This window comes from Ctenocephalides felis, unplaced genomic scaffold (assembly GCF_003426905.1).
Source record: "Ctenocephalides felis isolate EL2017-DRISC unplaced genomic scaffold, ASM342690v1 CF-g0.4_SCAFFOLD_01492, whole genome shotgun sequence".
Lineage (NCBI taxonomy): Eukaryota > Metazoa > Arthropoda > Insecta > Siphonaptera > Pulicidae > Ctenocephalides > Ctenocephalides felis.
In genome coordinates this window covers 12,303,407-12,317,807 of record NW_020537646.1, presented here as the reverse complement: position 1 = coordinate 12,317,807, position 14,401 = coordinate 12,303,407, and the positions used below count along the sequence as shown (strand labels likewise).

Here is a 14,401-nt window from a genome sequence, read left to right as displayed (position 1 = left end):
AAGTTTATCGTTGGATTGGATGCAAATTGTTTCTGAATTCTCGAATCAGACTGTAAATTGTCTGATTGATTAATTACTATTTTAGATTTATATTATCTATACAAATATTCATTAATCATGAAATTATTAACGTTTGTCCTAAATAAACTAAATACCGTGTCTATATGCAAACCATTAGCTCCATACTTATCAGCAAATCGATTAGTAAAATCAATTATTTAATTTTCGAATTATGTTTATTGATTATTTGAAATATTTTATCGATGTTTCACATGGGAATAATTCTCTAACATTTTTAAATCGCAGTTTTTTATTTATAAAACAATAATATAATAAAATTATGTTTACAGGCAGTAGTAAAGAATTGTGTAGTTGGATTCCACAAATTTATTGCTATTTTATACTTGCAACTTATTATGGCTATAGCATACTATTATCACTTGTTGATATTATTGATTTGATGTGGTATTTAACGAATGTAAATATTTTTTAATCATGTTTGATGTAATGGTTTTATTCATCAAGTATTTTATAACAAAAACATTTAAGGTATTAATAACAATAAACTGCGATCAAATCTAAAACTTGATTAAAATCTTTTTAATCGCAATATGGTATGAAATGAATATAATGCAAATTATTTATATCAGTTGTATTATCTCCTAAATTTTTCTAAAGGTCTTGCGCAAGATGACACATGTCATTCATTGTAAGATAAAACTAAAATTTTACAAAAAGATAAGTAGATAATACGTTGTCTATAAAAAGTCACTTATTGTCTTTATTGAATATTGCTTTATCTTTTAATTAATAAGGTATATCTGTAGAGATGACACACAAGACACAAGACAATGAAAAAAAAAATTATCTACCATTTTAAAATCTATCTACTTTTATCTAAACATGCTGATAATTTATTTATTTAAATTATCCGCAGGCTTGCAAAATATGAGAGTAAGATAACAAGTAAGATAAAAATATAAGAGTACTAAAAACTTTTTTATTTTCCCGTAGGGTAAGTTGTAGTAATCGCAAACACGATTTTGCGAACACGAATCAACCGATTCGAATAATTCAAAAAATATTTTACTTGTATTGACGAAATGAACAACTGGTGAAATTTTTGTAAAGGCAGGTTCACCGGTCCGGAAATTCAATAAAAAAAGTAAAAAATAATGCCATTTGGCGGTCAAAAAAGATCATTAGACATATGGGCATCAAATTATTAGATAATTCGTTTCTACGCAGCTAACGTATCGTGATTGCTTTGAAAAAAAATTCCAAAATATTTCAAAGTATAACAAAATCAAATTTTTCTAAAAGATCAATTTAAAAGTTTAAAAATCTCAAAATTCGATTATTTTCAGAGTTCTAAAAGAAAATTGAATCTTTTTTAAAAAATTTAATTTTTGGTACGGGAAATCCAGCAATTTTTCTTAAGGCACGATGCCATACACCACTAGTTTTCATTTCGGAATAATTCGGATTCGGAAATAACCATTTGTATTTCTTTCTGTACTTTTATAATATTGATCAATATATAAAAAAATAATAGTAAAAAATTTAGTAGCCTTCCATGAATTAAAGACAAAATTTATGCCTCTATACTAGTGTACCCTCTTAGAACAAAATGCCACTTACAACTAGTTATTCAAACAATTTGTCAAATTATAAATTTTATAACATAAAATGAGATTTAATGAGTTTCAGTTTTATATAAGTTCAATTTTTTACGGTCCAATCTTGTAACCCTAAAACTATAAATGTTCATATTATATATACACTAAATATTGTTTATAGTCTAAATATTATCATGAATAAATTTTTAACTCATCACGAGTAATATTTCTAAAACAACCTTTACATAACAAGAAAAGTTCATGTCTATATAAAACTCATACATCATATATTCAAATTCAAATTAAACGGTTATCGTACAAATCATTTAATATAAAACCGCAGCATAGTCTAATATTCGATAAATTTAGGGATAAGCCACAAATTTTCGGCACTTAAGTTGACGAACTGTCAAAACACGATTTGCACACCCGGTGTTAAATAATGACGTCACATCTACTATTAAAAAAATTGCATATCTTTGTTTTCATTCCTCAATCGACTGCAGCAGCGAGCACGTCTTTCCTGTGCTGCTACCGAAGTGTAAACATCTCTTGCACTTGGAGGAATTTAAGCCTCGTGATAATAATCTTTAAACATCGGCTTAATTTAGTAACAAATACCATTTGCTTTATATGGATTATTGTAATTAAATTATGCTTGTTCTTATACGCATAATAGTTTTTTGTAAATTTATTATTTTTGTAAATTTGGCACGTGCTTTGGCGCTGAGCATATAGACGATGTAATGCTGATCGATGACCCTTTTTCGATGGATGTTTGACGTTTTAATAGGACGATTAATCTTTGCACAATTTGGAAATTTATATTGCAATATGGATTGATGCCTCAGTGCTTAACAAGGTAGACAAGGGTTTTTTCATATATTTGACAAAACTTTTAACTCATTTTTGTTTCTGTCTGTCAATTTCTTCTCTTCTTTGAACATCTTCCTTTCGTAATATTGTAACTATGACTGTTATCTATTTCTATGTCAAATCTCTTCTATTTTCACGAGATTGAAACCTATATAATCAAAATTTGATCCGAATCTAAATAAAATCTTGGTAATTCTCTCATGCAAATGTGAATTTGATCCGAATCTAAATCAAATCTTATTGGTTCTCTCATGTTGTATCTTGATTAATAAAAAATAAATAAAAATATGAATTATATTTGTAGTTCTATTTTTTTTTATTTGATTTGACTGGTTTTGATCCAAAGTGCCTTCAGTTACAGCCCACTTGCAATTTTTTTTACAACCTTCCTACATTTTTACATACTTCCTTTTTTAGCATGTACGAGAGAAATACTCGTATTTCTATATTCTAGTCTATAAAAGTACGAGAAATACTCGTATTTCTATATTCTAGTCTATAAAAGTTCTACGTTGAATTTTTTTTCCATACTATTTTATATATACAAACTTTCTATTATATTCAATATTTTACAAATAGGTTTAATTAATTTCAACATATTTAGTATTTTCACTATATCTTTATTCGAATCAATTTACTTATTACATTATACACTTTTTAGTTCTTTTTTATTTGAGTAATTTGGATTTATTTTTTTGTCGAATCAAAATCAAAGAACCCGAAACGTATGGAAAACTTACTAAAACGTTTAGAAACATATCTTTTTTAATAAGACAATTAAAAATATGTAAAATATATACCAATATACAATATTTTTTTATAGATGCTCATTGACAGCATTTAATATCTTTGAACTTGAGAGAGAATATTTATATAATGAGTTTCAGTTCGATTATGAAATATTTACTAATTATTTTACAATTTCCAAAACTACTACTATATATGTACTACTAATACTAATAATATATGTAATACTAATACTACTAATATATGTTAACGACAACTGAGTACTACATATATTTGAAAAAATTGAGAATCAAACAGTATTATTATTTATTTACTAATTCCTGTTTTTTTATATTTTTCAGGTTGTTTCAAATACCTTTGGAATAGAGCGAATTCTACTAAACCAGAAGAACTTTCGTAAGGATTGAGACTTTAGGTACATATTAAATATTAATTCATTTTTACAATTACTTCCTTATTATTTATTCATCCATATATAACGACCTTATTTATATAAATGTATGTATGTTCCAACGATGACAATTTTTAGCCCATATTATAAAAAAAGTATTATTTAGAATGATTGAATTATCTGACCATTTGTTATTAGGTCCGGTTAAACGACCAAATTTGACTAGTCTTTTTACTGTCGTTATATCTGGATTCATCAGTATGAAATATAGTGATAATTAGTATTTTAGAAAATTACATTTTGTTAATTTATTTATTTTAATATATGACATTTTATTTGCAGATGTTTCTCCAACGCGCGCCGTTCTAAAAACTGTTATTCGCGTTCGTTAGTGTTTTAGTGCGTTTGTAAATCTTAGTTCCGATTTTTAGTGCATTTTTATTTCATAGTTATAATTAGGGTTAGTTATCAGTATTATTAGTGTTTTGTGTAGAGATAATGTGAAGTGAATAGTGCAGTGTCCATGATGGCAGTAGCTGGTTCCAGAGATCCTGATTAGCCCTCATCAGCAAATTATGAGGTACATTTTAGCTAACACATGCTTCAGTATATTATTGTTTAAAATATAAATTTTAACAATTTTTTTTTGATTTCAGATAATTTGTGATGAAAAGGTGCAGGGGGTGAGTGCTTCAAAATTCTAATCTTGCCTTTGATGGTATGGTCATACTCGATTTGGATTCACAAAATCTCTAAGATCTTCTCTAATCTCTAATAAAATCAATTAGTAATTCTCATACTTGCATTAGACTTCTAAAGTAGTTGATGTCATTTTTAAATGTCTTCTCAAATAGCAATCTTTTTGAATATCATTTTTATTTATTTGCTTATACCTTTTTATATATTTTGTGAATTTGAATACTTTTGGATCTGCGAAATAAACAGCCGTATGATTTTATATCGTCGTTTTTTAGTTAGGATGAACCAAATGCTGATCATACCATCCCATGTACTAATTTTTGAGACATGTATTTTTTCAGCAGTGTTAAATTAAAAATGAACTTTGTAAATAAAAATGTGTGTGTTCGAATCGCGTTAATTAAGTTAATATTAAAGTGTTATTTAATTATTTTGTAGTAATTTCGCGTAAATCAAAGTGATAGTGATATTGCAGTGCAAATTGCGAAGAAATGCTGCCCGCAGTAAATTTGGAGGTAGGAATAAAAAAATGTACCTACATATTTTATTGTCTTGGTATTATGTTAACGGGTCTATCTTCGTATGAGATGGTAGTAACGAAGGGTCAAAAAGCTATATATTTGCTGTTCGATCAAGCGTTTCACACACGAAAACTAACCTCCAGAAGACACAATTGACAAATATCAATTTCTGATGTTAGGAGCGTGCTGATATTAATCACGTGATCGATTTTTTAAGGAATTTGGGATTCCCGCTCCCACTTGTTTTGTTGCAAAATTCAAAATTAACCTCCCCCCTCTCCCATCAAACATCACGTGTATTTTTAGTTACGAGAAAAAATGGTTAAATTTTTGATTTTTTTTTTTGAAAATGTTCTGATGACTACTCCACCCCCCACGTGATAATTCGTGACTTTTTGTCAACCACACCTGATTATATTGGAAGCCCTCTTAGGTTTTATATGTAATACTGCTATTTGGTAGGAAATTCATAACTTTTTGGCAGTTTGTCATTACCAATTCATACGAAGATTGACCCTTAATATGGTGTTACCATAACATTTCTATTTTATCGGAGAATTTGCTCCTAAATTTTTGGATTATGTCAAATTTGGAGAAAAGACTGACAACGCTCAAATGTAAAGGTCATTCATTTAAAATATTTATTTATAAAAAAATAAATTAATTTTTTTAAATTGTAAAAATGTTATTCTCATGCAGAAAATTATTTTGGCGATGAAAAAGTAATTACAAACTATGTATGCACAATTCATCAAATATACAAAAAAATATGTCTGAAAGTGTGATAGCATATTGAATATATGTCTGAAATTTTTAATATCCAAAAAATATAAATTCAACGGGTTAAACTAATTGAAATAATTTTCTATATCATCTTCGCTGTTTTTAAACATTTTACTAAATGTATTTTTCTTTATTTTCAGAATTCTTACATTCGAGGAATTAGTAGTCTTGGCTGTTTTATAAAAGTAAGTCTTTTTATATTTTTACTCGATTAATAATATAAATATAATTTGTGAAGAAATTGAATATTTATTTGAATTAATATTAAAAATTTATGTGCTAAAGTATTATTGTAGTTTATTAAAAATATAAGCAGTATATTAAATATTTCATTCACACATTATTTTCTTCATAAATTATAATTAAATAAAATCAAAAGATGGGAAAAATATGGAAATATTCGGCTTTCTCTATTTTTCCAGCATTAAATTAATTATTATCACACTAGATCGACTCAATCTTGTGAAAGTAAAATATTTATTGTTTATTTACATCCGTTATTAATACCAGATGTTGTGTATAGATATTATAGAACTTGTTTCATATGGAAATTAGAATTATGAAAAAAACAGTATTATGTATTCATAATTCAATTAATTATGCATCAAACAATATTTTTTTCTTATAGTAATTTGCATTTAAAAAGCATTGATAAAATAATAATTTAACGAATGCATAATGCATAATCAAAAGTTAATTATCAATAATCTATGCACTACTGAAGTTTAATTATTTTCTAATATTTTGTTATATTTTAATATGTTGGAATTTAACAACACAGATTATTATAAATTTATCGACTTCCACTAATTATGAACTGTAAATTTGATAACCGAATTTTAAATAAAAATTTACTTAGTGTTTTGAGATAGCTAGAGGTATTTTAAAAGATTTATTATACCGGAAGAAATACCAAGTCAGATTATTTATTCATCTCTTAATTACCCATGATAACCTTTTGACTAAAATTATGTTCACTATATTTCATTAAGTGAGAAATATAATTGCTAATGCTGGTAGCACATATAAAACTTTATCTAATTTTTTATAATTTGTACAAAATATCTTAGAAACACATGGAAAATCTATACAAATTTGCATACTATTATAACTTGCATAGATTACTTGCACTATTAGAACTTGCATAGATTTGCAAAATTATTCAATTATTAATAATATAGCCACGTGGATTATTAAATCTTTATTTTTGAAAATGATTATTTTATTTCTGTATTAGCTTTCAAATGTCAATACTTTTAGCAACCTTCTTTATTTTTACTTTTATTACCAAAAGCAGAAGATAAAATAAATTTTTGCTTATTTGTAGGTCTCAATTAGGTCATTAGATTTTTTAAAAATTTCTTCTGTTATGAATTTAATCTAATAACAAAAGTACAAGTTGAAATATATTTTTGCCAATTCGTAAGCTTAAAATAGGTCATTAGATTTTTTTTTAATTTCTTCCATTATAAATTTGATCTAATAATTTTATTTTTGAGATATAAAGATTTTATGACAGTTTTTTTTACTTTCACGACTAGGTCTCTTATTTCAAACAAAAAGTTATTTCTATTTAGATACTAATGCTTCTGTTAATTTTTAATATTGACCTATAAATACTATAGGCACTTCCAAATCCAAATTTCATAAAAAAATCACGAAAACAATTTTTTCCAATGGTAATGCTTGCTTGTTAATTTTCAATATGCCTATGATCTCTTTTCGCATGCATTAATTTATATTCATTAATTTCAGTTACTTTTGTAAATTGTCTCAACTAAATAAACTAATTATTATTATTCAGGCAATTTTTGCTATTTGGTTTGTAAGGAAATGGAATATCAAAATTTATTGTACATATGTTATCATCAAAAATTTTATCGTTTCTTAGATATCCAAATTTGCTAATATCTTCAGATAACATAATCTCTTAAATGAGTAACACTTTTCAAAGATAAGTTAAAATATTTAACATTTCCACGATTAAATAAAGATCTCTAGATTTTTATATTTCTATAATATTGAGTCTTAAATATTTATTTTTTTGCAATTGTGTACTAGTTTCATTGTTCATATTGAGGTAAATTTGCAAAAAAAATGATATGAGTATCGCAAGTTTAGAGAAAAATTGAATTTTATTCAGAAGATATAAAAAAGTTTTGCTTCAACAAAAATTGAAAATAAATAATATTAGAATGTTTCATCGGGGTCATAAATAGAGATAATAAAATTCTGATAAAATAGAAAATTACCTATTACCATCAAGTTATACCTATTAGTATATTTACGGTCGTATTGTGAATGTATTAATAGATTTATATATTAAAATAACATTCTGTTTAAATTTTATAATAGCGTATTGACCTTGCTTCAATAGTATCAAGCCTTCTGCAAATTTTTATTTTATATAATAAATTAATCTAATGAGGGGCTCCACTACATGTTGATTATTCACATACATTATTTATATTGCCAGGTCGCACTTTAATTTTTTTTTATCAATTATTCTACTTGAATTTTATTTATTTATTTATATTAATTTTACGCAGCATTAAGTGCTGTTTTCTCGAGGGCTCTTTTCTTGGAAACATGCTTTTTTGATCTATATTCTCAAATTAAAAGTAATGTCAAATTTTCTGGACTTATTTTAATAGGTGGTCGTATGATATGTGGTATATGCTGAGATGTATGTTGTTAGGTTTTCACCGTATTTTTACTGAAAAACAAGAAATAATGATATTCTTATGAGCTTATTCTATATATTGGGATGCTGAATGGGATATTTCACTCGATGATGCATCTAGCATCAACTCAATATCAATCACTAGAGATACGTGCGATATTTTTCATTTTGATAACTAGATGCAACAAAAACGCATTTTTGCAGATTTTAATTATATATATATATATATATATATATATACATATATATGTTCGGATATCAATTTATCGGCTTCTTCGATTGTAAGGTATTACTTGAAAATGACGTCACGAAGTACTTATCTATAAATACTTACACATGCTATCATGAAATTGAATTTGGTATCATTTAAATTTTAAGATTATTGATTTCTGTAAATTAACTGACAAACAGATGTTATAAAACTGAACTCTGAGATAAATACGCTCTCTGCAAAATAATAAAAATTTATTGATAATATTTGTTTTATAATGCTATCGGTAGTAAAATTTCTCTATCAATTTATATACAGTATTGCATATTTTTGTTTATATGCAAAATGTAAGTTCTTTGAAGTACCCAAGTATTCCATAATAATTTTAAATTACTTTTTCTCAATAATATGAGCCTAGACGCATTTTTATTTTTTATTGATTTCTGTTTTCAGCATTTAGCGACTTATATTATTTTATTTCTATTTTATTCAATTTTTAAATAATTTTCTATATTTTTTTTATCTATTTTACATTCTTCTTAAATCTCATTTTATTCCATATTTTCTATCATATTGATTTTTTTAATACCAACTTCATTTTATTTGTATAGGTACATAATGTTCTAAAACGCGAATGCAAAAAAAAAATAACTTTAATAAACCGAAATGTCATAAAATTTGCACGAAATTCAAGAAAATATAGTATAAACTTAAAATTTAATTTTGGAAAACATATAATATAAATGTATTCAAATCGCGAAAAATTAGATCAATCTTAAGGAACATTTAAATTTTTAAAATACACTATAAATTAATTAAAATCATGCATCCAAATCCTATAAAAGTTAGATGAAAATATATTTTTTTTTGTAACAAGAAATATTGCATCTCAATCGCGTAATTAGATTTAATTAGCCTTTAATTTATATAGATGTTGTTAATTATTAATTTATAATTGTGATTCTTCCTGCTAAATATTCTACAATAACATTATTTGACACATGACAACATAGATTTTGTGTAGGAAATAATGATCTTTCTCAACATTAATTACTATCAAGATATATTGACCATGAAATAAAATAAAACTCGTTTCCAAGAGATTTTTTTCTATGCTGCAACTGCTGTTAAATGCAATTATTAACTTTTTTATTAAACAATTTTAATTGAATTCTGTAATAGTTTGAAACAGTTTATCGTGTATTTAATTGAGAATGATATATAACAATTTAATTATTCAAAATTATATTTTTATAATTTGTCTAGACACATAATATGCTCAAAAGACACAATAATACATAAAGTTACAGCATATCAATGTTAGCTAACAATAAGTGAAATCTAATTTTATTTATAAAATAGCTCACATTTCAAGTTATTTGATAGCAATCGATTGAATTTGATTGATTGAAATAATATATATTATCGCGTTTTGGCTTGATTAAATTATTGATTATGATACTGATTATTTCATTGGACTAAATTCATTTATAATAATTATTCATAGCATTGAGTGACTTATTTTATCATATGCGATCAGTATTATTTCCTAACAATGAATGTGGTTTTCATATAATTTTAAATTAATATAAACTTGGCGCCATAATTTCACATATCAAATAAATTTTTTGCAGAAAATTAAAATATCTCATCTTCTCTAAAATAAATAATTTTAAATCTCAAGATATAAACTTTTTACTCAAAATATTTCATTTCAACGTTATTCAAAATAATTTGTCATATTATTATAAATATTTTTTCATTTAAAAGTTATTGTCAATCCTTTCTAGTGTTAATTTATTTTGTAACAAATCTAATCCTGATAAAAAATACGTCAAAGAGAATTTTATCGATGAAGGTTTTTTTAAAATAATGACATTAAATAAATTAGCTAACTTCGCTCTTGAATAAAAATATTTCATGACGCTATTCATATATTTCATTTCGATTTCTAAAATATTCTGCTTTAAGGTGATAGTAATAATTGTTATAATATATGTACGAGTATATATATATATATATATATATATATATATATATATATGCCTGTTTTTATTTATCTTGATACATATTTGTTATAGATACCATAAAAAACCTCAAATTAAAAAATAATGGTTATAAACAATTATCTATTTATATGTTTCAACTCTCGATCTGTGTCTTTATTCAGTAAATTATACCAGGGAAGTACGAAACATAAGTAAAAATATCTTCATTGTTTGAAATTTTCGACAATAAACCACCAAAAAATAACAATTATGAAAATAATACATCTAAATTTTTGTCTACATAATGAACTTCCATCTATCAATTTACTAATTATTTCTTTAGTTAGATATCATTTTGTTAGATTTTTTTTATATTCATATATAAAATCTAATCACGAGAGGTGATAAAGCATTCAAATTTTGATCTAAATTTTTACATTTGTACAAGATATTTAGAATTTTTTTGCATATTACAAATCGGAAAAAATATACACAAATTTGCATACTATTATAACTTGCATAGATTACTTGCATTCTTATAAATTATTCAATAATTAATATTATAGCCACGTGGATTATTAATATTTTTTGTTAATAGCCTTATTTCTAATTCTAAGAAAGAAATGGTATTAACAATTGTTTTATCTTGTCGAAACCAAATATAATTGATAAGAGTCATCATTCATTCTTTTAGATTTTTTTTTCAATTTATATATAAAGTATTTATTCATATACATTGTAATATAATTTTTTGAGGTTTTTATGACCCAAATTGTCAAAATAAAAAAACAAGTACTTGAATTAATTATTTTGCACGTTTCGAGACTGAATGTGTGCCATCATTTAGTAAACTATGTCAGAGACAACACAAGAAAAATAAAACATTGATTTGTAATGAAAAAAATACAAAACTAAAGAAATTAAAGTAATAAAAAATAATACAGTTATTTTATACTTGATCACTCTAATATGGATACAAACGTCCATGTTATCCGATGCAAGATCACCATTGAGTCACAGATCTAATATAGGATAACAAGGACGTTCTAGTCCAAATTTTAGTGTTTAAGTATAAAATAGTTTACACTGATGATGAGACATACCAAGTCTCGAAACGTTTGTAAAATTTAAGATTTCGCCGTTGGGGGGCTTCTATTAATCACGTGAGGGACGGGGAGGGGGAGTTTGGAAAAATTACGAAATATCTCTTGGGGGAGGGAGGGGTATAGTAAGATATCACACATATTTATTTTTTACCTGAATTTGAAAAAAAATTCAAGGATTTTTGAAACAAAAATTTTACAATTTTTTCTCGTAACTAAAAATACAGCACGAGAATATCACCACGTATCACCAAGGGAGAAGTCGAGTCCAAAAATCCTTAAAAATTCGATCACGTGATCAATGGACGCCCCCTTGAAGAAATAAAACCATGTTTATCCTTACTTACCTCAACCGGTGTCTGTTAGCGGTTACTCTATAAAATTTTTGGCAGCAGCAAAAACCCTCGCTCTATATTTCTGCCAAGCCAGGAACAATTACACCAGTTTCCTGTAATTTTTTTAAATAATTTTTCCGTATAATTTAAAATTATGAAACAGCCGGCACAATTGTCACAACGATTCTCATATGTCACACCGTCGCGTCCGACTTGCGAATCAGTACTGACACAATGATGTAAGTACCGCGAGAGTATTTAGTACTGACGAGTGAGTCCACATGATATCAGACAACGGCTTGCCGCGGACATTCATTATATTCATAAATATTAGAATAGTTGAAGAGCTTGTGGTGAAACTATTTGTTTTTAGCCGGAATGACCTTGCCAATAAGTTGTAAAAATTAGATTGATAATTTAAATTTTCTTACGAATCTGCTTCCAAATTTTATCTAGTTTCCTGAATGGGTTAAAACTTGATGCTGAAAGAGACATCTGCATTTTGTAAAATAAATAATTTTTATTGTGGTTAACAAATTTTACCAATATTTTATCAATTTCCTTGAGCCGAACACAGACGTTCTGCATACATGTGCAACTGACTGAATGCGCATCCAGGTGTATTTTCACAGTGCCCACAGACGACTCAAGTGTTTGAGCATGATTTAGATTTAGATTTATTAGATATACAATTCACAGTTTTACAATTAAATAACAAAACAACCAAATATAAAATACAAATAAAGGATTGCTAAACTAATTTAATTTTGTGTCTTGATTTTATGAAACTTGATTACGTCTTCGTTTAGAGCATTTTCAAAAGTTGAGGTCCTGTATATCCATTAATTCGCAGAAATTATTAAAAAGTTTAGAAGCTTTTCTGAAAAAAAAAGAGCAGTATCAGAGACGAAGAAAAATATTTCACAGCTAAGTAATACTCAGTTATAGCCAAAAATTGCTGTATTTGTAAGATATCACATATAATTAGTAACAATAGATATTTATAATATGAAGGGGATGGTACCACTGTATTTCTTGAATTCAAAATTAATATATTCAGAAATGTCATAAAAACTGTTGGATTTTAGTAAATTAATCAAAACGTTGTGGAATTTGATTGCTTGGTTGACGTATTTGTAAAGGTAATAAATTGAACAGTTGAATACCAAAACCATCAATGAATTAAAAGTAGTATTAAGCTTAAAAGTCGAAAGATAAATTAAAATAGATAGATGTTCACTAACATTAAGTTCATTCTGCGCCTAACTGATGCCTAATTTTTTGAAAGAAAACTTCTTTAGGCGCGACTAGGTAGTAAGTCTGTACAAATGCAACGGAAATCCGTTACGCCAGAACTTTTCATTCGCTCTCGATGAGATCGGGACATTTCTATACGGGTCGATTGTGATTAGTCGTCGTGTATGTGAATAGAATTCTGTCGTTGTATGTGTACCGATATAACAAGGAAATCGGCATAGATAAATAAACATTTTAAAGTTACATCGTAGTACAAATCTTGATTTAATGAAAAATGCCTGAATCAGAAGAATATTTTACCCTGTTCCTTGACAATAATAAAACAAATTCAACATTTGGGCCGTGTAATAAACGTAAGTTAATTGATTAGAAATTATTTCTATATTATTCGTAGTTTCTATAAATCTTTGAAGTTATTAAAATGGAAAATATTGTGTAGACAATACAGATATTACAGCTGTTCAAAGAATGAGATTATATCGCCAGCGAAAAAGTAAAAAAAAATACAAGCAATCAATGATGTATGTTAATTTTAATTACATGAAGTTCTTCAGACACAATTACACGATAAGTGAAGTCGCGAAAACGATATTTGTTTAGGCGTTGTTTAATATAATCCACTATGTGAACGAATATTATAGAATTTATTAATCAGCAATTACTTCATTTCTCTGATGTAGGTTCATTTCTAAATGCTAATTACAATGACAAACCGATCATGTCATATTTGAAGTATGACTTTAATTACATTATCGTTTTTAAATATTATACATATTTTTGATGCTATTATAAATATAAATTTATAATTTATCATTATATAAATGTGTATAATGGTCAACACTAATAACTGTGTGCATCACGAGTGTTACCATAATACTGATAAACATTATTCAAAATTGTTATATGATGTATTTATTTTTACTTAAGTGCCATTTTGTACAGTAGCAAATGAGTTTTACTTCAATCGCGTGTGAATACAATTTTTCTGAAAAAGCAACTACTGATAGTAAAAATGCTAATAAATATCACCTTACACCAAGTTTTCACTTGTCATTTATCTTATCAGCTTTATGTTTATTATGAGGTAATGCGCGCGCTTTGGAACTGGCACGGTCCCCGGCTTTTCTGATTTCCAAATACTCAACTTGTTGACAGTGACATAATTTTCCTACCAAAGTTATTTTCACA

At 26.2% G+C, this 14,401-nt stretch overlaps 1 protein-coding gene across 1 annotated transcript in view; it reads right to left on the bottom strand.

Moving 5' to 3' along the window:
* LOC113370488 (E3 ubiquitin-protein ligase Siah2-like) overlaps positions 1–12,155 on the bottom strand; it is a 59,599-nt gene extending 47,444 nt beyond the window's left edge. The window contains exon 1 of the mRNA XM_026611158.1: positions 11,969–12,155. The gene's annotated coding sequence lies outside the window, so the exon portion shown is untranslated. The remainder of the gene's footprint in view (positions 1–11,968) is intronic.
* Positions 12,156–14,401: the final 2,246 nt, after the last annotated feature.